A 19,866-nucleotide genomic window follows, 5' to 3' on the forward strand; every position below is an offset into this window, starting at 1 on the left:
GAGGTAGAATGGGTCTTAAGAAGCATTGCTAATAACAAGGCAGCAGGAGACGACGGGATCCCAGCTGAGTTGTTTAAAATCTTGGAAGATGATGCTGTCAAGGTAATGCATGCCATATGCCAGCAAATATGGACAACACAAGAATGGCCATCAGATTGGAAAAAATCAATTTATATCCCCATACCAAAAAAAAGGGCAACTCTAAAGAATGCTCAAACTTCTGTACAGTGGCACTTATCTCCCATGCCAGTAAGGTAATGCTCAAGATCCTGCAAGGAAGACTCCAGCAATACATGGAGCAAGAGTTGCCAGATGTCCAAGCTGGTTCTAGAAAAGACAGAGGAACAAGAGACCAAATTGCTAATATCTGCTGGATAATGGAGGAAGCCAGGGAGTTTCAGAAAAACATCTATTTCTGCTTTATTGACTACTCTATTGACTACTTTGACTGCTTGGACCATAATAAACTGTGGCATGTTCTTGGTGGTATGGGGATACCAAGTCACCTTGTCTGTCTCCTGAGAAATCTGGATAAAGATCAAGTAGCCACAGTAAGAACAGACCACAGAACAACAGACTGGTTCAAGATAGGGAAAGGAGTGGGGCAGGGCTGTTCATCCTACCTATTCAACTTGTACGCAGAACACATCATGCGACATGCGGGGCTTGACGAATCCAAGGCCGGAGTTAAAATTGCTGGAAGAAACATTAACAACCTTAGGTATGCAGATGATACCACTCTGATAGCTGAAAGCTAGGAGGAGCGGAGGAGCCTTATTACCAAGGTGAAAGAAGAAAGTGCAAAAGTCGGGCTGCAGTTAAACATCAAGAAAACCAAGATTATGGCAACCATACCTATTGATAACTGGCAAATAGAGGGAGAAAACGTGGAGGGAGTGACAGACTTTATATTTCTAGGCGCAAAGATCACTGCAAATGCAGACTGCAACCAGGAAATCAGAAGACATTTACTTCTTGGGAGGAGAGCAATGGCCAATCTTGATAAAATAGTGAAAAGCAGGGACATCACAGTAGCAGCGAAGGTCCACATAGTGAAAGGAATGATATTCCCCATAGTAACCTATGGATGCGAGAGCTGGACTATAAGGAAGGCTGAGTGAAGGAAGATAGATGCCTTCAAACTTTGGTGCTAGAGGAAAATCCTGAGAGTGCCTTGGACCACAAGAAGATCCAACCAGTCCATCCTCCAGGAAATAATGCCCAGCTGCTCACTGGAGGGAAGGATATTAGAGACAAAGATGAAGTATTTTGGCCACATCATGAGAAGACAGGAAAGCTTGGAAAAGATCATGATGCTGGGGAAAATAGAAGGAAAAAAGAAGAGAGGCCGACCAAGGGCAAGATGGATGGACGGTATCCTTGAAATGACTGGCATGAACTTGAAGGAACTGGGGGCGGTGACGGCCGACAGGGAGCTCTGGCATGGACTGCTCACAAAGAATCAGAAACGGCTGTGTGAATGATGAAGGAAAAGAAGAAGGTTAATTTGAAGAGAAGAACAAAGTAAAACAAATAAAGACTGCAACACTAATTTCAAAGGATCATAGAATCATAGAGTTGGAAGAGACCACCTGGGCCATATAGTCCAAACCCCTGCCATGCAGGAAAAACACAATCAAAGTATCCCTAACAGATGACCATCCTGCCTTTGTTTAAAAGTTCCCAAGGAAGGAGCTTCCACCACACTCTGAGGCAGAGTTCCACTGTTGAACAGCTTGTACGGTCAGGACGTTCTTCCTAATGTTCAGGTGGAATCTCCTTTCCTGTATTTTGAACCCATTGCTCCTAGTCCTAGTTTCCTGAGCAGCAAAAAATTGCACTATTTAATTTCAGTAATTAGTAAGGGTCATTCCTTTAGACCTGATATTTTGTTGGTTTACTACTAGGTGTGTCTATGCTGTAAAAGTAATAAAATTCGACATCACAATAACTACTCAATGCTATCAAATCCTGGGGTTTGCAGTTTGTTGAGGAACCACCACTCTTTGACAGAGAAGGCTAAAGACCTTGTAAAACTACAAATCTTTCCAGTACACATGGAGATGGAACATGCAACTCACATGTCTGTGGTAACTTCTGTCATAACATAGCTAGAAAGAATGTATGCCCTTAAATCATGCTATTGCTTTTTATTTTTGTTCCTATAAGAACACTGACAACAACAAAAGTGCAACTAATGCAATGATTATACATATTTAAGGAAACAGCATTTTTTAAAAACAAAAGTTAGTACAGAATGCCAGAGTTACTTCCATCATGATTGAATCTAGCCCCTCTTTCTCTTTTGTGACAAAGCCCATATTTTATAAGCACCATCTAATCCACCACTGGCCAGCTCCAAGAGGCTTATTGATTACAATATAATCATTGTTTTATGTCTCCAAGTCATTTCCAACTTATGGTGACCCTAAGGTGAAACCATTATGGGGTTTTCTTGGCAATATTTATTCAGAAGAGGTTTGTCATTGCCTTTCTATGAAACTGAGAAAGTGTGACTTGGCCAATGCTTTCCATGGTTGAGTGGGGATTCAAATCCTGGTCACCTATAATTATTAAATTATGGTATTAAGTGTATCTTATTAAAATATGATACATTACATTGTAATGTAATGTAATTTTGTAATAAATTTTACACTCCATTTCCTTCTTCAAATGTACCCAAACCAACTTCCAATGTGCCCAAATAACAACCCCCCTAAAATATTTATAGTCCACTAAAAGTTCTGGAATAAATATATTATTTTTTCCTTTTTATTAAACAACCCTTTCCAAAGGTTTCCAAGTTGAAGGCATCAGAAGATCGAGAATAAACCAGCAGTAGCTGTAACCCTCTAAGACTATATCGTATCTAACCCTTCAGTAAATTGTACAGTAGAGTCTCACTTATCCAACATAAACGGGCCGGCAGAACGTTGGATAAGCGAATATGTTGGATAATAAGGAGAGATTAAGAAAAAGCCTATTAAACATCAAAATAGGTTATGATTTTACAAATTAAGCACCAAAACATCATGTTATACAACATATTTGAATGAAAACGTAGTTCAATACACAGTAATGTTATGTTGTAATTACTGTATTTACAAATTTAGCACCAAAATATCACGATATATTGAAAACATTAACTACAAAAATGCGTTGGATAATCCAGAACGTTGGATAAGCGAGTGTTGGATAAGTGAGACTCTACTGTACCAGTTGTGTAATTTTTGTTTAACTTGTATCTTTTAACTGTATACTGTATCCATTTCCTGTATGAAATTTATATTAACTGATTTATAAGAATGTATCAAGATGTAGCCTCAGAGACAGTCAAATATCTGTGCCTCTGCTGGAAGAATCTCCTAAGAATAGGAAGGTTGGTCCAATCCCTCTGGCTGTTCCCAAGCCAGATAATCATCAGGTTCATTGTGTATATGTAAAGATAAATGATCTCCGGTGCCATCCAGATTATTCCTAAACTGTTGTGTGATTCATTTGAGGCTGAGAGCCTGCTTTCCTCCATGGAAACAAAGATTTAGGAGTATTTGCATTCATCAGTTCTTTTATTAACAGCCCAACCCTTGATTGCCCAGGATCTGTAGCTTTGCCCCCCAAGTCTTGCATCTTTGTTTCCGGGCTCCATATCTTTGTCTAACATGGAACTGGACAGCTGAGCTAATCAAAAGCTCATCAACATTTCTTTGCCATTGTTTCTTTCCCAGTTCGTGCCCTCCTATGAGGCATCTCACCAGCTGATTAGTCCTTTACCTGACCAATCTCCGGGCACCATTCTCCCCACCAAGAGATTCCCTACCTCAAAACCATGATGTCAGCAGAACTTTTACCCAATCCAGGTGCAGATGCTAGCCAGGTCTTTTCTGGCCAATCAGAGGAGATAGTGGGATGTTTGAATTGCTGTCAGAAATGTATAAAATTTCTTGCATTTCTCTGTATCTTTATGCTTGTACATTTTGAAGCAATTTGCTTGTTATTTGCATCCTTTTTGTCCCGATTGCAACAAACCTCTGTGGCTTGTCTTCAACCTGGTGAGTTGTTTCTCTGTCCTGGCCCTTCAGGTTTTAGTGTAGTAGTCACCAGACATGGATCCTCTTATCTGCCATCCTAGCTAAATCACTGCAATATGAAATACTGATGTACTACTTTAAAAAGATATTGTTCCTCCTGATAGTTAATTCCCCTAGCAATGCAATTTTCACTGTGCCATACCTTCACTGCATGAAATGGAATATCATCAAATATGCAGAAAGTTCAATCTATCATATTTGTAAGGTGTTAAATTATTAATTCCAGTTTATGGTGCAAACCAGAAAACAGCCAGTTCATTATGCTGATTGTAAAAGGAAACTATCCTTTCTACTGCATCTCCTGGTTGCAACCTAAAAGTTAGTTGCACCTTTGTGTGAGTAAACAGGCCCTGGGTGTTAAAGAACAGAATGATAGCCTAATACAGAGGACATTCAAAGTTGTTATCAAATCTCGCCCAAGTAGCTGGTGAGACTGATAACATGCTTGTTGTTTTGGACTTGTTTTCCCTTCCTTCATTTCAATCTCACTGCAGATCTCCAGCTGCTTCCCTGCTTGCAATTCTTATTTGACCTTTTTGTTGCAAAGATATTGTGGAAAGCTTTAAATAGTTCTTTATGAGATCTCAGTGGGCATTTCCATCAGAAATTCAGGACGAGTTCTTGTTATAATCCTCCAAATCAGCATATACAAGCTGACCTGCAGCTCAGTGTTCATTTCAGCCCCAAATGTCTATTGTCTCTCACAGTAGGGAAAGAAGAACACAACATATGGAAGCAAAACAGTTTATTAAAACTGCTGTGAAGCAAGCAAGAAACTTAGAAGTCTTACACCTAGATGTCCTTGCCATCTTCTTCAACTTTTCCATTAGTATTAATGCTGTGAAGATGAGGTTCTTCCTTTGAAGTCCTCTCACCCCTCACAAATAACATCCTGTATTTTAAATCTTGGGTAAAATTGTTTCCCAATTCCTGTTGATTTTATAGCCATTAAATCTAAATGGACTCTACTTTTTCATTTTTTTTGTTTCAGTTATTCTATGTTGAAAAAAATAGCTGTGTTGTGAATGCCCACCAAATCTATCTCCCGTTCACATATAATGTCTTTTAGTGCTATTCAGATTACAGATTCATACAATCTGAGATAAAGCTGTGGCAAAAGTTTCAAATAAATATCCATTAATGTTATTCCAAATGCTACATGAAAATTAAAATAACACTATTTTGAAATTGCTGCTTACAACAATGGAAAACACCATAACTATTATACCACTTGAGCAGGCTGATTTTCATTAATTGCGATATTGCAATGGAATTCTGTGTGGTGAACATAAGTAGATGATCATTCAAACTTGGTAAATTGCTACAGCTGCAGGTCACCACACTGTAAGCCACCATCTATAGTATTATGATTCTTGCTCGGATTTATAATCAGCTGTAGATTACTCTGTGATCTTCTGAGCAGAGATTAGTGGGAACCTGCCTCACCCCATCTCACCCCACTCCCACCCCCACTCCATAATAAATATAGATATGTCTCACTGTTTATATGATAGATTCTCTCCTTGGACTGCAGGCATGAAAAATGTGTGCATATTAACTTATTCTTTACTATCCATGATTCCTGGAATCAGATCTGGAGAACTGCATATTAATTGAAAGGAAAAAACACAGTGTAAAATATCTATAAAATCCCAATCCTGCAAAGCTCAGTAGATAAGATTTTTCATGCCAGTGGTTATTATATGAGCTGTGCAACTGATTTGGTCAAATTCCAAAGAGGGAATAAAATTGCACCGGGACATTAAGCTCTTAGAAAAGCCATCTATCTGGGCTTACAACCAAACCCATGCCACCTGTCCCAACTTTGTACTTCTCCTAGGTACATTGTCTTAGGACAAGAGGAGAGGGAAGCTGAATAAAGGCAAAACCTCCCTTTTCACTTAATCCTCACCTGCTCATGCCCATATATTCCTACATATATTTCTGAAAACTTTTATTTGAAGACAAACATTTATTTGGAGACTGATATATTCCCATGTTTAATATTAAAATGAAACATTAAAATTTAAAATATGTTCGCTTTAACTTGTTGTGCATTACTACAAAATCCTTTGATATGGAGTATTTCTAATATTCTATATTCAACCAACAACCAACCCTTTGACTAGTGGAGACCAGAGCATGTTTATCGTTCTTAAAATCTCCTGTCAACCACGATTACATGCCTTGTATTCCATACATTAATGCAAAGTATTCAAAGCTCTGGAATAATAATAATAATAATAATAATAATAATAATAATAATAATAATAATAATAACAACAATAATAGCAGCAGCAGCAGCAACATGTTTTAAAATGAACAACATACATCCCAGAGAATGAGCTTATGAAAACTAGGCCAGGTGTTCTGCATTCTTAACTAAGCGTTGTTTATTCTGATCAGTCAATACATTGTGCAAAGTCCGGAAGGACATTTTGTTACATGAAAGGACTTGGACTGCAAATATATTCAGCTTCTGCCTTTATGTTGGCCGACCTTTTGTTTTCATCTTTTATACCAGCGGGGAAGTGAAAATCCCATTTTCCCAGACAGCACAAGCTGGCTGAGAGAAATCATTTTCTTCATTTTATTTAATTTCTTGTGCAAGATGGGCTAAGGATATAGCCTGAAGGCACCCTGGGGTTCCTTATACAAAGATGCCAAAGCACTCAATTTTGTAAAGAGGAAACCCGAAGTAAAAGGACTTCTCTCGCCATCTGTCAACCATGAAACACACAAATAGCAATTCCGATAACTCCAAGTACTGATTACCACCTTCCTCCTGTGTAGCACAAATGTATACAACATGAAAAAGTGTGGCTGCATTGCAGGTATCAGAGCTATAAATTTAGGGCTATGGTGATGCCAGAAATACGGAAAATACAAGGTAAGGTCCTCTTAAAGATAAGTCCCCTGCACAATTTTATAGGCTACCAAAATCAGAAGCGGATCATATACTTGTTGATAACTTGGCCAGGCCCCTTTGTGTTAAGGTGGCTATTTGCCTTGCTTACGGAAGACTGTCAGGAGCCATGTGGTACCTACTTGAAGCCTTGTTGGAGTCACATCTGATTCAAAGGGGGGGGGGGATAAGAAAAGAGCATTCCGCTCAATCTTCCTTGACATCAGTTAGCAAGTTGGCAGATTGTACCAATATACTGATCATCTGGGCACAGCTATCCTCACCATGATAAGATAAATTGCATGTCTGTTTTAGTTGCAAGTGTGTCAAGTGTGTCAACAAGTCCATCTTTTACACACATTTGCATCCTATGTTTCGGTGGCATATTTCCTCTTTTTTGGCAAATGACCGGCCTACTCTATGCACTGGGTTACTAACACCTGAAAGGTAGTGAGACTGTAGCACTTCTGACTTTCAGCTATTATTAAGAGATTGGCAATGCACCAGAGCTTGAACCATGTTTCCTTCCCAGAACAAATTATAACTCCCAACCACAATCCTGGTTTATCATTATATCTTCAGGAAGTCTAATCATGATTCCCACTAAATGAGGGCATTTCACCCAGATATAAGCCATGCATATGTTAGAATGAGAATCCCCTTCTTTTAAGGCAGTAATGTGGTCTGAACTGGTATTTTTACAGGCCCAAGAAAGAGATCAGGGTAACATCAAATCAAAAGCTTTTCATCACCTTTCCTGCTTATTTTACTTTCAATCTGTCAGCATTACATTGGTCACAAACACTGTCTTCATCTCATTTCCAGGTAACGTAGACATTTCAATAAACTGAAGATCTGAATGCCTTGCTTTGCTTCTTAGTTTTTTCCCCCCTTCTTGTTTAATTATCTAGTTATAATTTATGGCCTTAGTCACACATGCCAACAATCTCTTCAATGTGCACGTTAAAACACGAACTCTGAAGTAGTTATGAGAAAATTAATGACTTTGGTTATAATAACTTTTATGAAAAATGGGAAATGACTGACTACATTTTAGGTATGCAATAGCAAGCTGAAGCACAAAGAAATAACTGTGTCAAGATTGCAATTCAAAGGATGGGTAATGAAGTTAAGTTTCAAACTGAGTCAGCATGAAATATAGACCCTTCCCTTACAGCACAGCTTTTCTGTCTACAAATGTGTGTGTATTTATATCTCTGTGTTATCACTGTACATAAATGTCTTTTCAGAATTCCCCACCTGATTTATGGGGAGATAAATTGAGGGAACCATTGCACTACAGAGAGAAGAGAAATTCTACAGCAAACTTTTTTCTGTCGATTTCATGTAAGTATTAATTGCATTTCTGAAGAAATCCATTACTAAAATGTTGTTGGTGGTATAATTTTTAATTATATCCTTCCTAAGTACAGGCAGCTTATGAAAGCTGAAACAGGTACAGTGAAAAAATGCATCATACAAAAATTTAAAATAGAACTAAACTATCAATAACATTGAAAGCAGTTAAAAGCATAGGTTGGCATTCAGCATTGCAATTACAGATTCAAACCCTAAAACAGGGACCTCAAACTCATTTTCACCGAGGGCCACATCAGCCTTATGGCTTCCTTCAAAGGGCTGTTTACAATTGTAAGACTGCATAAATGTAACCATGATACCCTGGCATTTAAAGCCTCATAGGCCACATAAAATAAAACAGTGGGCCAGATTCAGCCTGTGACCTTGCATTTGACAAGTATGCCTTAGACCTACCCTGTTTCCCCGAAAATAAGACAGTGCCTTATATTAATTTTTGCTCCCAAAGAGGCACTAGGTCTTATTTTCAGGGGATGTCTCATTTTTCCACAAAGAAGAATTCACATTTATGGTTTAATTTTTTTTAAAGGAAAATTTATGATCTACTATACAGTAGTTGTCATCACAAACCAGCATAACCAAACTGTGAATCCTTTCAAAAAATTTCTATATTTTATTGCTATACTGTTTTTAAATTACTGTTTTAAATTTCTGTTCGTATGTAAATTTATGTTGTTGTTGGGCTTGTCCCTGTGTAAGCTGCCCTGAGTCCCTTCTGGGAGATGGAGGTGGGATACAAGAACAAAGTTATATTATTATTATTATTATTATTATTATTATTATTATTATTATTATTTTACTACCTTTATTTCCATGTACAACAATCTATGGTATGTACATTTACTGATCCTGCATGCTTCCAAACAAAAACTTTGCTAGGTCTTACTTTTGGGGGAGGCCTTATATTTAGCAATTCAGCAAAACCTCTACTAGGTCTTATTTTCTGGGGATGTCTTATTTTCAGGGAAACAGGGTACATAACTGTAACTGCTCTGTTTAATAGGATTACATAGTCTTATAATATGGAGTGGCATATTATGTGAATGCAACTCCTGTCCACCTTAAAAGCCAACACCCAGATTGGTCAAAGGAGGTCAATTCAGCTTCTGATCAAGGCATAAGGAGAAGGATGTTTCTAACCCCCACATACACACACACATCAGCAAGCAAGGCTGTGACCATCAGAAGCAAGATATTCCAATTGCAGATCCTTGTTGAAGCTTTGGTCATGGGGTTGAGATGGAAATCACATGCTTCTGCTTCCCCAATTGGAGCTGGAATGGATCACCTTCACTTGATCTGCCTGCTGGTTCTTCTGGTGGGCTGGAGGATCAAGTGAGGATACACACACACACACACACACACACACACACACACACACACACATATATATATATATATATATATATATATATATATATATAAAAGCAGGTAGGATACGATATCAGGGACCATCATTTAAAAGAAGAAGAACAAATATAAACAAGGAAATACAAGAAAGCCCCTTGCCCTCCTCAAGAGATTCTCAAAACACTAAGCTCTTCAACAATGAAAACACAAGGTTTCCATTAGGGCTCTAAATGCAGTGGAAATGCTATCCACATACCCTAGACATCATTAGTTGACACATCAAAGCAAGAAACAAATTGACCCCTGGCAGGCCTCAAAAATTGCCTTGGGGCATCATTCAGTTTACAGGCTACAGTTGTCCTACCTCTGGCCTAGAGGATATGGCGAGCCTTCTGAAAAATGAGTATTTTTGAAAGTATGAAAGGCACAACAGTGCTAAGGATTTGAGGGTCACTCTCTGCCCATCCTGGTTTTAAAATCTCTGTCTACTTCATTGTGAACCACCCTCTTTTAATTAAAACTAAATCATAGAAATGGTTGAGAGGAATTAATTTTCAAAATACCAATGCTATGTGCATCAGGTTTAAAAGATTTGGTGTTTGTCTATACATTTGGTCATAAGATCATTACGTTATTACTTAGGGCTTCACCAGACTAGCGTTTTAAAGTGGGTACCCCTACATTCTTAGTGTCTTCTGCCTCCTGCAGAATTCTGGGAAATGTAGTTTAGGGCGGGGCCTTTGTAATTCTCAGCTAGAGAGGTGTTCACCCTCTCAAACCACATTTCCCAGAATTCTGCAGGAGGCAGAAGATGCTAAGAATACGGGGTGTCCTCTTTAAACCACTAGTCTGATGAAGTCCTAAGTCCCTCTCTTGTTTTGATCCTCAAGACAGTTGCTAATCATTTCAATGACCTCTAAAAGCAGACTACAGTTACCTCCTGCATAGATTCCTTTACTGTATTTTTTTTTTTACAGAGAATTCATACTTGTTTGTCGTAGGACTCCAAGTCATCAGGTTCAGTTTCTGTCTTGATAGAAACTCCTTCTTATATATTGATTATGAAAATACAGAAGTCTTTTTCATCATACAGTTTTCTTGTGATTCACTTATTCTCCTCTCTAAATTAGTCAAACCAAAGAATCAGCAAATCAAAGAGTGAACCAGATGATGTCAAATGGAATTTCCTGTAGAATTCCTCTATAATATTTCAGGACATTCAGGGATAAGGAAACAGTATGGAGGATTGTTCGTTTCCTCCTGCAGCAACGGGTAAACTATCACAATGATTAATCTTTATCTGTAAGGATGAAATAATCATATGTATACTTTTTGCCTTCAATTACAAAAGCATTTAGTGTGTGGACCTGGGCAAGTATTTTTGCAATCCAAAGCAAAAATGCAATGAAATGAAACAATTCCACAATTCTCTTTCCCCAAAACAGTAACAGTACAAAATACTGTAATGATATTGAGGACTTTTCATGATGCCCAAAATCTGTAGTCTGAGATAGCCAACTCACACTGTCTAATGGGAGATCTAATACTGGGCACCATCTGCTATTATTTCAACATGGTGCTAAAAATAAAGAAGGCAATGAAATAAAACTATATTTCTCGTGGAGGTTGCTACATGTGTGAGCAAACATTTCAGCTGTTTCTATTTTAAAAAAAATTGTTTCCAAAGTGAAATCACTTTTGGGAAGCAAGTTGCCGGAATGGACAATGGAATACTGGTCTTTTTCCTAATTTGAATTTACATTGGCTTTTACTTGTCTACCTTCTGCGTGAACAATTTATCAACTGTAACTAACTAGCACAGAGGACTGCAAAAACTTAACGGTCTGTTTCTTTCCCTAGTGATTTTATCACATTTTATTAGAGAACTTGCTCCATGGATGTTATTCCATCCTGGAGTATTTTTTAATACCAGGAACACATGTGTCTTTTCTTGAACAATGAAAATGTGTTACATAATCACATTCATGTTATTCATGTATCTACTTTCATTTACATTGCCTTTCCTCCAAGAATTTTAACATCATATACAGACAACCCCAGAGTTACAAACATCTGACTTACAAACAACTCATAGTTAAGAACAGGGGTGAGACAATAGGATGTGAAAGAAATCTACCCCTAGGAAGGGAAATTCACTCCTGAAAGAGTTAACATGGGAAAGAAGTGTCTCCACTGAAGCTTTATCACCAATCCTTGTTTCCACAACAGGCCAAAATTTCCGACTTACATACAAATTCAACTTAAGAACCTATCTCGTTCATAATTTGTGGACTGCTTGTGTATGCAAAGACAGCTGCCATATTAATAGGACAGTAAATCTGGTCTGGGTTTTTATCCAAATTTTAAATGACCTACCCAAAGTGTTGAGTCAATTTTGGTGACAGGGTTTATTGCTTTTAAAATTCAGACTATAACATGGAGTAGTTTCACCATCACAAAGACATGGAAACCAACTGGCATTAGGGCACATACAGTTATCCTGAACATAAAACTTATCTTCAAGACCAGACTACAAGCCCCAGGATGCCTCAGGGTGTTGCCATGACAGTTAAAGTAGAATCATGGTGCTGTAATTGTGTAGTGTAAATAGACCCTGAAAGTTCACTTTTGCCTTTTAAAAATGCTACCACTGGACTAAACTAGTCAAAGGTCCTCCAAACAGCATTTTGAATTTGATGCCCCTACAATTCTGCAGAGCTACACTCACATTTCCATCCTTTACAACCCTCAAAAGTGAGGAGGGCTTATTTTTTTTCACCTCCAAATGGCCAGTAGTGGTCCCCAGATCTCTGATATTTTAAGTCATTTTAAAATAAATGAAATCATTTGGAGGCCTTGTTATCTGTTTTCAGCTTCTATAGTTTCTAAATAAAAAAGAAAGAGATGTAAAATGTATCTTGTTCAAAAATAAATGTGCATGTCTTTTTTTAAAAGAGCTATCTAGAAATCCTTTAATTACAGCCAGAGCCGGCCCTAGGCAATTTTCAAGTGTAAGCAAGCAGCATTTTGGTGCCCCCCCTCCTGAAACCAATCACTGAAAAATAAAAGGTAGAATGTAGAGGTGTATAGAATATATATGTGTGTGTGTGTGTTATAGTCCCTGCATATGTGTTTGTGTATGTGTGTATATGTGTGTGTATGTATACATACACATACACACAATGTGGAGAATATGTGGAAAGGTAGATAGATAAGTAGGGAGCCACAGCGGAGGAACCTTCCCAGGAGCAAGGCCTAATAATAATAATAATAATCCGAAAATACATCACACAGTCCTAGACACTTGGGAAGTGTTCGACTTGTGATTTTGTGAAACGAAATCCAGCATATCTATCTTGTTTGCTGTGTCATACAACGTCGTTGTGTCAATAATAATAATAATAATAATAATAATAATATAAAAATCATCCCTTGCAATATCCAAGATGGCTCACTGCTACAGAATCTTGGGAGCTGTAGTTTGGTATGGTACCATTATTGGCAGAGAAAGCTAAGCTGTAGGAGTTGAAATCCAATCATTTATCCTCCCTATAGAATCAATTTTATATGCACTTTTAGCTATGATTTATTTGTGATTTTATTGTGTTGTGTTTTTATTATTGTATATGGCATTGAATATTTGCCTTTGCATTTGGAAGCTGTCCTGAGTCCTTTTGGGGAGAGAGGGCAGGTTAGAAATAAAATAGAACAATAACAATTATTATTATTATTATTATTATTATTATTATTATTATTATTATTAAATATCTGGAGGACTAAAGTTTGCCCATGCCTGCTCTATACTGCACTTTCCAGAACTTTCCCATCACAATCTGCTATTGAGCTGGATACATGATTAAGACTATTTCCAGCTTACTGAAGTTGGCTGTATATGTTTTGGCTGAGGGGGCAGAAATTGCCTTAAAGCCATCTTGTTCAGTTTCAAAAACCCAACACTTGAGAACATTTTGCACTATAGCCAGATATTTCCAAGGTCGTACCCAAAGGGATTGCCAAATATACCCTTTTTTGAGATGGATCTAAATCAAGCATGGGCAAACTTTGGCCCTCCAGATGTTTTGGACTTCAACTCCCACAATTCCTAACAGCCAGTATTTGAGAACACAGAAATGCTGGACCACTGTAAAAGCCACCATGTCAGACTACCCAGAGAAGCCACTGAAATCCACAAGAAGCACATGGACAATTTCAACAGAAAAGAGGAAACCATGAAAATAAACAAAATCTGGCTACCAGTATTAAAGAAAAGTTAAATCAGGACAGTAAATAAATAACAACACCCAGAAAATGGGAATTCCAGACAGAAAACAATCAGGGCCAGTTAACACCTCCCAACAAAGGATTCCCCCAGGCAGGAAGCAGCCAGGCTTTGAAGCTGCAAGGCTATTCAATGCTAATCAAGGTGGCCAATTGCAACATTCACACTTGCCTCCCACAGACAAGAGTTCTTTCTCCCACCCTGGACTTTTCACAGATATATAAACCCCACTTGCCTAGTTTCCAACAGAACTCATAACCTCTGAGGATGTCTGCCACAGATGTGGGTAAAATGTCAGGAGAGAATGCTTCAGGAACATGGCTATAGAGCCCGGAAAACTCATAGCAACCCAGCCAGTAGACTGTTGCTGAACAACCTATGCACTTTTAGCATCAAAGGAAAAAATGCCCAGGATTTTCTCACTTAATATACAAACTGTTGGCATGTCTGGGGAAAAAGAATAGAATGCTTCTATACCAGGCAAGGGCAAACTTTGCCCATGTCTGGTGTTAGGAATTGTGGGAGTTGAAATCCAAAACAATCTGACAGAAAACTGGGAGTTGTAGTTTGGCATGCTACTGGCTCTCTTCTGCAGGGAAGGCTAGGGGCTTTTTAAAACTACAACTCACATGATTCCATGGCACTGAATCTGTTGCAAGTGAGCTGGTGCCATAATCCTCCTGGAGAGATCTCTTAAAGGGATATTCTCTGGCTCTTAAGGATTCCCATTAGAAAGGCTTGCCTGCCTCAGGTGTTCCCCTTTAAGGCTAACTGGCTCTTGGGTAAGTCTGGAAAGAGCAAAACCAAACTGGGGAAGAGACTTTTTTCCTAAGAGGGAGAAAGAGAAAGAGGCTGGTGCTGGTTCCCTTCATTCTTCCCTCCCTCCCTCCCTGCTTTCTCTCTCTCTCTCTCTCTCTCTCTCTCTCTCTCTCTCTCTCTCTCTCTCTCTCTCTCTCTCTCTCTCTCTCCCCCTCTCCGACCCCCCCTCTCTCTCTGCGACCTCTCTCTTTCTCTCTCTCTCCCTCCCTCTCTGACCTCTCTCTCTCTCTCTCTCTCTCTCTCTCTCTCTCTCTCTGCGACCTCTCAGAGAGAGAGAGAGAGAAGCAGGGAGGAAGAGAGAGCCATGCCCACTGCTGTGGAAGGTGGAAGGCTTCAACTGAGCCGGTGATCCCCGTGGGGGGGGGGGGGAGGAGGGGGGAGACACCTCAACGGTGCCCCAGGGGACCCTGCGCTCCAAGCGGGGGCCTCACTGGCCTCCATGTTGGACCGGGCCTGATTACAGCACAATGACCAATAACACTTCAGAGTTATATTGGCAATTTAAGAGTGAAAATAAATCAGCTCCAGGAAACCTAATGCAACTAGAGAACAATGCTTGCAGAAGGCCTATAGAGGTACAATGTTTCATACTGGGCTGATCATTTTCCTGTCATTGGGGAAGCTTTGGGGGTGCAAAGCACACAAAACCCATCATGGGCTACTTTCTGTCCCTAGGCAATCCAATTCTCACCAAATCCCAAGCAGAACATGTCTTATACAAGCTGTCTTAGGCAGTCAGGTACTATGACAAACTTTTACCATATATCCAAGTGGAGTAACAGAGAAGAATATGGCTGTTGGGACTACAGAAGTAGGTAAATGGCTAGCTACAGTATATGGATAGTTCAATTTTATTATCTTTCAAGGTATGTCTTATTCTGAATTAATTGCTCCAGGTTTCTTTTGGAGCAGCACAAACTGCTAGAAATACAGATTAGGAAACAATGGAATAGCTCTACTTAAGAAGTGCTTGTGCAAGCAGATCTGGGAAGTGATGTTTCCCCATTCCTACGTACCCGCTCCAACTGCCCTCAAAAGCTACCCGAAAGGGCTGGAAACCCCTCTGCAGTAAATTTTCAGGTGACATAAAGGGTGGTGGTTGGGAGAGGAGAAAAGAAAGTTCTGTCATACTATCAGTCTGCTGTTAGCACAAAGTTGGATTTAGGCCATAGGTAGTGTAAGAAGGTACATCTCTCAGCTTTTCGGGTCAAACAGATCTTCCAAACTGCAGTCCCCCTTCCAGGTAAATGAAAGAGCTTAAATTCATTCTGGTTCATCCAGTAACAGCAAGTACTTTATCCCAGGAAGCAAACACTTGTAGAATAAGTGGAACAATTCTATAAGAACAGTAGGTACAGTAACTAAAAGTAAATTAAAAATGGGTCGAGGTGATGGTCACAAGCAAACCATAAAATAAAAGAAAGTTTCCCACAGATAACTAAAAAGGGAAAAACCATAGTAAAGGATGATTGAGCTTAATAGAATTCAACTTCCATGGAATCAATTGCAATGTGAGATTTTGATATTACAAAGAAAGAAGAACTTATTATTTCAACAGTGTTCAAAAAATCCTTCTATGCTCCTCTTTTTCACTTTTTTTAAGCAAAAGGTCATAGCACACTGTGCAATAGACATGTAAAATTGGGATATAGAGACAGCCTGCTGGTTGGCTTAAGAGGTTGCACTATATAGATCAAATGGCTGTGGCATTCATACATTTGAGCTTGCAATGCTGGGACATTATGATGATAATCAGAGAGTGCCCTCTGATGGTCCCTTAGGATGCAAAGCCAAAGATTTCTGGCAATTTCAGTTGTTCAGCATAGCTTTGCTATGCCAGCATCTGCTATCATGTTTGTAAGGAGCACACATCACATGGCACATTTGAAACAATTTTTTGTGATTGTAGCACAAGATCATCAAAAATTACACCTGGAAAGATATGGGTTTTTGAATTACAACTCCCATAATTCTTCTACCAGGAATTTGGGAGATGTAGTTAAAAACAAAATCCCAGCATTGCCACTCTTTGTAAAGATGCAGATGTTCAGGGAAATAGAGTAATCCTTATTATAGGGAGCCTTTTACTTCCTCTTCAGCTCCAATAAAACTATCTTAGAAATTAACATGAATTATTTCATGTATAGAGCACAACATAGGTAACTTTTAGTCTGGGCTATAGTGGACCCAGTGCACTGTTGACCTAGCAAGCCATGTAAATGGTCAAGATCTCTGGAAAAAGCTCCTGGGTTGCATTGGGGCACCTCTGGGATGCTTTACTCAGATTAGTCAGGTAAGTGTAGATGCAGCCTGAGTTACTAAACAAGAGAGAAAATGAAGAAGAAGAAGGTGAAAATGAGCAAAAACAATGTTGACAAGGTTTCGGAAGTTAACTTTTTGTTGGTCATGCTGGCTATGGGATTCTGAGAACCATAATTTAAAGAGGAGCTTTTCTAAGTTGTGCTGAAAGCAACAATGGTATTCTTGTGCCTGGGTAGGAAAAAGAAAAAAAAACAAAAGGAGGAGGGGAAAGAGAAGGAAGGGAGTGTTCTGAGCTGGAACTTGGTTCTATTGCAGGCTGGCCAAGACTTTGATACTGAAAACAGGTGCATATCACTATACAATAATCCTAATCAGTTATGGTAAATGATGGAGAAGATCTACACCAAAAGAAGCATCAGTGCCCTTTAGTTAATGGTTTTCCAGATCCACATTTAGCAAGTGGTCAAACTGTGCCCTTAAACAATTAGTTCAGCTCAGACTGTCCCAAGGTCACCATTCCAGATTCTCAATATTGTCCATGAAAGAGTACCAGGTGTTGCCCTGACATTAGAATATTGGAAAGATTGGTCTTATGTTTTCAGGATTCAATACTCTTTTTCCTATTTCATTAATAGAATGAGACTAATCAGATTCATTCAGTGTCCTTGTCCATAGTACCAACCTGGCACTAAGGTGGGAACCTCGTGGTGTAAAAGTTAGGGGTTTATCACTCATTGCTATTGCTTCAAAGGAGCAGTTCAATGCCTAAGAGTCAGCAAAAAGGTTTATCATTGGGAGGCTGGAACTGAATCCTATGATGCATTGCTGTGACAGGCTTTTGGAAATGAGCCATATTTGGGACTGGCAAAAACAGAGAGATTATTGTGAAAAGAGTCTCATTTCACACATAAAAAGCTGAACCTCAACTTTGTCAGGCTCCTCATATTGTTTCAAAGTAATTTCAATCATATAAATTGTTATGGTTACACTGGCCTTGTAAAAGTGAGGCAAAACAGATAAATGCAATACCCAGATAGACCCACACACTCTTTTATTCCAACCAGAAGGCTGAGTATGCAATACTTTAAGAATCAGGAAATAAAAGCACCTGGTTATAATTTACCACAATTTTCTTTGGCTAAGATAAACTGCTCATTTTGTGATCTTTTATTGCTCTTGAATTCTCTCATTAACTCTTTCAAACTTTTTGTTGGATTTCTTAAAGTCTACAAGAATCTATCTAATGTAGAACCGACAAACTGTTTTTATGGTAGATGGAAGTAGATCTGGTCATTTTCTTTTTAAATGCCACTTCTTGAAAAAACATTCCAAGCAATGTTATAAAGTCTTTATGGATCAGTTTGACTGATTACATGATCTGATTTGATTGTTCCTTTTTGTTGGCTAGCAAGTTGCTTTTTACCAAGATAATAGTCCCATTTTTTCTAGAATTATGTCAATCAAAAAGATCAAAAAAATCTTAGCTTTCCCTCCCAAATAACACTTCATCCTAAGCAGTCTGTGAGATAATGAGTTCCACAAAACTCTGTGAGATTGCTGAGCCATCCACTTCATCAGTTTAGTTGTATGCCTCTTTTCTTTGGTAAAAACACCCCCAAACATGCCTACAAACACATCAGAAAATGTCCAGGAAGAAGCATATCAACATTTCCAAATATTTTAGTGCCAATTGCAAATCAAGATGTAAAATGTACAAACAAGCTACCTGCACACTTACACTCATGAGCTGCTCAGCCAATCCCTTATTTTCCAACAGCTGTTTCCTCATCCCATTCACCTCCAGCAACAAGTGTTAGTGTTTGTCCTCTCCTACTTTTTACCCAACAAAAGGGTGTGGAGATGTCTGGGTTACCATTTCATCCCCTGTAGCTGGTTTGGTAAACCTTCCTCTTCACCATGGTAACTGGCTTCCCATGTTCTTACTATCCTTCACCCAGAAATGAAGTGAGGGTCACATTTCATTTCCTGCTTCCAATGGTGAGAGAGCTTAGGCTGCTCCATTCTAAAGAAGGTCTCACAGTTGATCTCTTAACCATATTGAAATGGTCCCATCACAAGAGGAATATCCAGATTTTGGAGAATTCAGTACTAGATGCTCTCTGCGACCTAAATAAGCATCCTTAGGATGTTCTGCATGGGTATTTGAGATACAGTAATGGATTTAGCTGGTCATCTTGAACCAATATCTGTGTGACAAATCTGATGCTGTAGTGAGAAGTCACTACATTAGTAGAAATGTGATTTTTATATATAACTGTGAATGCCACACTGTTATTAGGAATATACATAAGCAGAGTTCAGTGCACATGTTCTTCAGGCAACCATTCTTGATATTATACAGGCAGTGAGACAATGAGCCCTGTTGACTCAATCCATCAGAGATTATGTTATGGGATGACTCAGGACTGAAAGATTTGTGTAAGGCAGATAATTATTTCCAATTAGATGCATTAACAAAGCATATTACACTTGATAAGTGTAACATTCACACTTGCTTTAAACAGACAAGCATTCTTTCTCCCATTCTGGACACTCCACTTGCTTCATTGCCAACAGAACCTCTGAAGATGGAGGTTCTGTTGCCTCCATCTTCAGATGCAGGCTAAATGTCGAGAGAGAATACTACTGGAACATGGCCATACATACAGCCCGAAAAACTCACAGCAACCATATTTCCAGTCTTGACTTAACTACAAATGGTAGCTGGTTGGTATTGTTTCTACAAGCAACCGACAATTTCTAGCTAGAAAGTTGTGCTCTCTCCC

This window comes from Anolis carolinensis, chromosome 4 (genome assembly GCF_035594765.1).
Source record: "Anolis carolinensis isolate JA03-04 chromosome 4, rAnoCar3.1.pri, whole genome shotgun sequence".
Classification (NCBI taxonomy): Eukaryota; Metazoa; Chordata; class Lepidosauria; order Squamata; family Dactyloidae; genus Anolis; species Anolis carolinensis.